The following is a 7,359-nucleotide window of genomic DNA, read 5'->3' as shown; positions in this document are numbered from 1 at the left end:
GTATATATATATATATATATATATATATATATATAAACAATAAATTATTCATTTAATCCTTCAAAATATTTCATGATAAAACCATTCTAATAATTTTCTGCATTATACCACATTCTTGTTGGTTATATAAAAATAAAAATTCATATCTATGCCAATAATTAAACTATTGTTCACTCCTTGTTGGAAGTAGGGACGCATTAATGTTTCAAGCAAAACAATTTTAACTGTTTTTCATCAACCGATTTTATCATTTGGCATAAATTTTGCGATGATTGGCACAAATTTCGAAAAATTATTTAGTAATAAATATTTAAACAAACATTCTAAAGTTTGATTTTAGCAAACTTAAGGACTAACTGACCGGTTCGATAAGATGAACACGACACTAAAGTTGGTCAAATTCGAGCCAAATGAAATCCGATTGAACCCATTTACTACTTTTGAAAGCTTTGAGTGGCTAATTAAAAAGTCAATTGAATTCTAAATATGACAAATTTATATTCAAATCAAGCACTTCGACAACAAAGGTCCAACGAGCCCAAGATCACTCCACTTTTACCTCATTATGTCACTTAAATGTCTGTTAAACGTCTTCAGAATCTCTCCGGGCCGTCCGACGGAGTGGTATTGATTTATTTTTTAATTGAGGCCACTCTCATACTCTATAAGAAACCTATCCCCTTCATGAAAGGGGGAGAGTTCTGATGCTAGAGCTGGACAAAGAAAATGAGTCAAATTCCATTTTTTTTTTTTGAAGAATTGAATACCAGACGAATGCTACCAGACGAATGCTTTCTGCTTCAGCAGCAGCCGACCATTGTCAACCAGGACTCTTCGGTCATTGTCAATCACCATGTGTCGCCACATGCTCATTGCAATGATGCCCCTTACCGAGTCATGATGTACGTTGTGGAGTAATGAAGCATCGTACAAAGTAACATCCAACATCGTGGAGTATCGAAGCACTCTACGGAGTAGTGTATCATTTTGAATAAAGGTGTAATGATGCACTTTGAAGATAGTGTAACGACGTGACTCGAAGATGATCTGACGAAGCAACTCGAATGTAGCATAACGATGAACCCTGAAGCAACGTGACAATACACCTTGAAGACGGTGTAATAACACAACTTGAGTATTGTGTAACTTCCCATAATAATTGCTTGCAACCGTTGTACTTAGAATACAATGACATTTTGCGCATCATATTTCTCCACTACAGCCTACGACTTATGCGGTTCACGACAACCTCTTACTACAATTTTGGTGGCCAATTAACGTTGTCTATAGCCTTCCAACATGACCAATTATGACATTTGTGGTCCACAACTCATGCAACTCTCAACTCAGACTTTAATGGCCTATGATGTTATTATGACTCACAACTAATGCTCACATGACCAACTACAACCTACGTGATTCATAGTTCATGGGGCTTCTTCTAACTTCGGTCTTTATGACATATGAACGTTATTACAACTCATAACTATTGCATACATGTCAAATACGACCCATGTGGTCCACAACTCATGTAACTCTCAACTTCAGTCTCTGTGACCTACGTGCATTATTATAGCTCGCCGTTGAGACCTACCTGAACAACTAATTTATACAAATTTCAACTTCGTCCTTTTTGGCTTGTGTTTGCTATCACCTCTCCTTAACCAAATATGACCTACGACTGTAGCTCCATACTACAGACTCTGTGGTCAACTGATACTCTTGAAGCAACCATCTGCCACTTACATGACCAATTACTAGCACAACTTTCAACTATGACCTCTACGAGGCTATTGCAAATATTAAAAACCATCAGGAGAACTTCCCCATTTATTTATCACTACTAATTTAACAACTCTCCAGAAACTTTTCTAACGCTGAATGCAAAAACTACTGAATGCAATAATAAAAGCCTTCGCATATGACTATGATTCATAAATCCTACAATCTTAAGGTTTTACAACAAATCTTAGACAAATATCTTGTTGACAGTAGGAAACGCCAAATCCAACGTATAAAAACATATAAACTTACATGCGTAGCACCCAAATTTTATGCGTTTGCATATCTCGAATTAAAACTTACACTTTTATAGGCAAAACATCTAATTCTTTTCTATCGCATCACAAACAATACCTCAACGAACAAATTATTTCTTGCTGAAATTCACTTTTCCATTTATAAATAAAGATGCTTTGACTGAAAATACGAAAATTTAGATCTGAGAAACGGCAAATACATAAGAATTGAGCGCTAAGTACGTAAATTTCCGTTATTAAAAAAGTATCTCGTCGAGATGCAACCGGTGACATGATGCCGCATAAGTCACAGTCAACAGTATCAAGTCAAAATAACTCGTAATACACCTACAGCCCATGATCTACTCCAATTTCGTTCCCCTTTCCTATGAACTACTTCAACGGAGGAGCACCTTGATCACCTTCTCCAAGTTGACCGAAGAACTCCCTAGCCGACTAACTGCATTAACTGCACTCTCTTTCCACTCCACCGCCTTCGCTCTCATCTTCTTTCCCTTCTCCCCCACCATCATCTCCCTTATCATTCCCTCAACATCCACCCTTCTGACGTTATTGTTGATCTCCATCCCCACACCCCAATCAATCCATGAATAAAAACAATTTGTTTGCTGCTCTGCAAAGAACGGCCAAGATATCATCGGCACTCCACAACTTAAGCTATCCAACATCGAATTCCATCCCTAGTGTGTTAAGAAAATGCCCACAGCCGAGTGGCAAAGCAGCTCCTCCTGCGCGCACCAGCTTGTCATCAGCCCTCTCTCCTTAATCTCTTCCATGAATTGCGGAGGTAGCACGGCTGATTCTCCCTTCAATTGGTCGGGCCTGATCACCCATAGAAAGTGACAGCCGCTATTGGCGAGGCCCCATGCGAACTCTACCAGTTGATCCTTTGTCATAACAGTTATGCTTTCAAAGTTGACGTACACAACCGACTGAGGTGCCCTGGCGTCAAGCCAATCCATGAATGTTGTCTCCTCCTTCCATAGGCTTGTGGTGACGGAAGTGAGAGGGTTGTGGCTCGGTATCATGCGTCGAAAGAGGAGGGATAGTGGGCCGATGGCGTAGACGGGCGGGAGGATCTTCTGCAGTGCGGTGAGGTCCGGAACCTCAAGGTCTTCAAAAGAGTAGAGCACGATTGCTGAGGCCATGGAAGCTCTTTTTGTCTCGTGTAGGATGTAGTTGAACATTTTGTCGTTTTGATCCGTCACACGAATGAAGGAGGGTAAGTCCTTCAGACGTATGCCTTTTCGTAGTCCTGGGATCCAATCTACTTCAGTGTCGAGGAATCCGTTGCTCAAGTCGGCCTTATCTACAGCATGACAGCACAATAAGTGGTAGCGAGACAAGTTAAAAGGGAGAGGAAAAATATTTAAGATGTTAAAATGTTTAGATGAAACTTGAAAGTCAGTTAAGATATTATGAGTAAATTTTGATTTATTTTTGAATTTAATCTTCTTCCTCAATTAAATTTTTATACGACATTTAGTTATAAAAAAAATAGTAAAAACATTTTTTAGGAATATTTGCATACATATTTCTCAGTACTTAGGTATTTATGTATTGAGCATTGGAACCAACGGATTTACTTATCTTTGATAAATCAAAATAAATTAATGATGTCAATCCAAATTTTGTGAGTGAATCTAGGTCGAATCTGAAATTGATCTAAATTCTATTCAAATATATAAAAAAAAATATAGAAATTAGGATTCAATTCAATTCTTCTTCGACCAATTAATCAAAATTGACCCACTTAACCTCTATTTTATGTATGCATAAAAATTATTCGGGTCAAGTTTGTTTCAAATTCTAATTAGTTCAAATTCATGGGTCAAATTTAAGTTAATTTCGGATTGGTGGATTAATTTATTTTCAATTTCAAACTTGTGAGTCAGCCCATAACCCGACTCTTAAAACTTAAATGTGTTAAGATTTTCTAGCCAAATATGACCAGAATAATCCAATCAATTCGAGCTTCAACTTTTTGAGTTGGCTTGGGTCTAGTATCACTTGAATCTGTGTTTGATTGTAATTTGGATTTACGTTAAATAAGATTTATCAAATCTATTAATTCATAAATTTGTGCAGCGGAGATAGAACTTGTGAGCGATGGCGAAATAAATTCTTAATTCGCCGCCCAATCGAATTTATTAAATCTAGATTTATGTCATAAAAGAGACAAAACACGAAACACGTAAAAAGAGATAGAATGCCACAAAATTTGATGTGTTGGATTTAGTTTTTATTTTTTTTGGTATTTGATTAGATTTAAGTTAAATTCATGACTAAATACTATTAAAAGTATGCTCTCAAAAAATTAGGTAGTATGGAAAAATTCAATGCAGTTTTTTTATCACAGCTGACAAATTATGAGTCTTTCAGTAAATAAATACGTTGAAGTTGATTAAGTGCAAAAAAAAAGTATCCAATCATACTATAGAAAGATATTAATAGGACAGTTAGGGAGTACGAAAAAATTCAATGCAGTTTCTTTATCAGAGCTGACAAATTATGAGTCACTCTGTACATAAATATTTTGAAGTAGATTAATTGCAAGAAAGGACATCCACTCATACTATGGAAAGATACTAATAGGACAATTAGGGAGTACAAAAAAATTCAATGTAGTTTCTTTATTATGAGTCTCTCTGTACATAAATATTTTGAAGTAGATTAATTGTAAGAAAGGACATCCAATCATACTATGAAAAGATATTAATTGGACAATCAGAGAGTACGGAAAAATTCAATGTAGTTTTTTTATCACAGCTAGCAAATTATGAGTCTCTCCGTACATAAATATTTTGAAGTAGATTAATTGCAAGAAAGGGCATCCACTCGTACTATAGAAAGATATTAATAGGATAATTTCGTTTATTTTTCTCCTTGTGCTTTTTGAGTAACCATATTTAAAGCATAATATCTCTTATGGGCTATTCCACATTTATTATCTTTGTCTTTCATGTTAAAATAAAAAATAATAATAATCTCCAGATCTACCGCGAAAAAATTTTCAACACTCAAAAATAATAATACTTAAAGTAATGAGACAAATGCTAGCTAGGAAAAATTATTGCATACAAACACCGCATGAAATAGTGCATGCGGTGTCCGATCCTGACCGTAGATCACGGTGATTTATGGCCATGATGTATTTCAGTTTTTTTTTTTTTAAATTAAGTGGGGCTCACCGAATTACATCCTGGTCGTATATTATCGTGAAAATCAGACACTGCATGCATCTAGAGGATAAAAATGATAAATTTGAGATTAAAAATCATCAAATAATAATATTTTAAAGTTAAGCCGGCCGATTTAAAATGATCGAAATTGCCGAAAGAATTATATTTTATAAAAAAGATGATCATGATATCTATAAATTTTGGTTTTCACAGGCCAATGCATGTAAAGATAAAAAACCAAATTTGTGGATCACAATTCACCCAAAGCTTCAACCACGGTTACCTGTGAGAGGAAAGAGGCCGCGCTCTACAAGCTGGTGGAAATGAAGGTAACCAAGGAAGCCGCAAAGCACTGGTGGTCCATAGAAGTATCTCGGGGATGCCAAGCTCGCGTGCTGCGTCAAGAGTAAAACTCATGGAGCGGTCCCAGACGATGCAAGAGACGGGGGAAGCGCCGGAGGAAGTCTCTTCATTAAGCTTGGAAATGAGACTTAGGAATGGGCCCAGACAGGTTTTCATTGTGGATTCGCTGAGGTCGGGGATGTTCTGCGTAGCTTCCTCGTCGGATAATGGGAGGCCGTCGGGGATGGAGGCAAAACGGAAGTCGGGAAGTCCATTAATAATCTCTGGGCCTTGGGAATGAGCCAGCCGGCGGTGGTTGAATTCGGTGAGGACGAAGGTGATGTGGAAGCCTCGGGTGTGGAGGACCTTGGCTAGTTTTAGCATGGGGTTCATGTGGCCTTGGGCTGGGTATGGGATGCAGACTGCATGGGATATCTCTGATACGAGAGAAGCCATTTCTATTTCTCTTGATCACCTTGTAGAAAGCTAGCTCCTCGGTGTTTTTCTACCGGGACTTGGTGTTCTTAGTTCTGCTGAGGATGGGTGATGGCTGACTGCCTTTATAGATGAGGAATTATTATTATATATTTTTTAATTTATTGTGTTTGGACCTTTCACGGTACTGTCGGCAAAGTGTTGCGCCCGCACTGTGGAAAATTAGTGATGGTTTTCATTTAGAGCAAAAGTGCAACACTTTATTCAGACATTGTTTGTTTGATAGACAGTTGGTAATCCGTCGAAACATATACAAAGAGTCCTAAAATCATCGGTAAGCCGTCAAAAACCCATAACATCATACAAAAATTAAATCCTTCCCTCAATACTGCAATTTACAAACCTACAATGGTAACCTTGCAATCAACACAAATCATAACACAATAATAAAATAAATAACTAATAAATCATATACAGAAACAAAAGAAAAAAAATTGCATCAAACCAAACACAATGAACAACTGTCAAATAAAAATAATATTAGCGGCCAATAAATTGTTTAAATTACAAGCAAACATAAAAGATAACTCCAACTCGTCCTCCTCTATCCTCTCCTCATCATCCTCCTCATTCTCATCCTGAGTTGGCTGCTTCTCTTTATGTAGATTAAACCACAACATCGCTTCGATATATGCTTTCATCTTCCGCTCCATTTTTTAATCTCAAAGTGGTCAGGTGGGTGGAGACCTGGGCAGCAACCTCGGCAGTAACCTAGTGACGCATCTCCTCCTCCTATGCAATGGAAGTAGATGCACCATATGGGCTAGAGGTCAGGTAAGCATCATAGGTCGGCGCCCGGGACCCTGACTAGTAGACCCTATCTCTCTTTGCACTGTTGAATGTGTGCCTCCTCCTTTGGGAGCCAGGACCACTATTTTTTTTAAATTTAATTAAAAATTGTTAGATTTATAAAAATAAAAATATAACTAAAATTATTATGTTCGGGGTTTACCATAAACTCCCCAAAACACATATCCCAAACTGTCATTGGGATCGCCCTCTAGGATAAGTACATGTGATCTTACTTGCTCAGAGTTATGTCTCTGATGGAATGGATACGCTTTGTTAGGGAGTAAATCAAAAAATAGCATATGATTAGTTCTCTTTTAAATTTATAAAATAAGACAATAATGCCAGTATTAAATAAAAACTTACATGTTCCCCACTGTCTGAAGTTGATGACAATTGCACTGCTGCTCAAATTATAAGGCACATCAACAACAACTGATGGTGACGGTGATAAAACTGTAAAGTGCATTTTATGCGTACACCATTAAAACTAAAGACATGAAATTACATAG

At 37.1% G+C, this 7,359-nt stretch overlaps 1 pseudogene; it reads right to left on the bottom strand.

Moving 5' to 3' along the window:
* Positions 1 to 2,416: 2,416 nt before the first annotated feature.
* On the bottom strand, positions 2,417 to 6,077 carry LOC110018839 (annotated as a pseudogene).
* Between the last annotated feature and the right edge of the window lie 1,282 nt (positions 6,078 to 7,359).

Source organism: Phalaenopsis equestris, unplaced genomic scaffold (genome assembly GCF_001263595.1).
Source record: "Phalaenopsis equestris unplaced genomic scaffold, ASM126359v1 Scaffold000002, whole genome shotgun sequence".
NCBI lineage: Eukaryota > Viridiplantae > Streptophyta > Magnoliopsida > Asparagales > Orchidaceae > Phalaenopsis > Phalaenopsis equestris.
The sequence above is the reverse complement of the archived record's forward strand: the minus strand, read 5'-3'. Positions and strand labels throughout refer to the sequence as shown.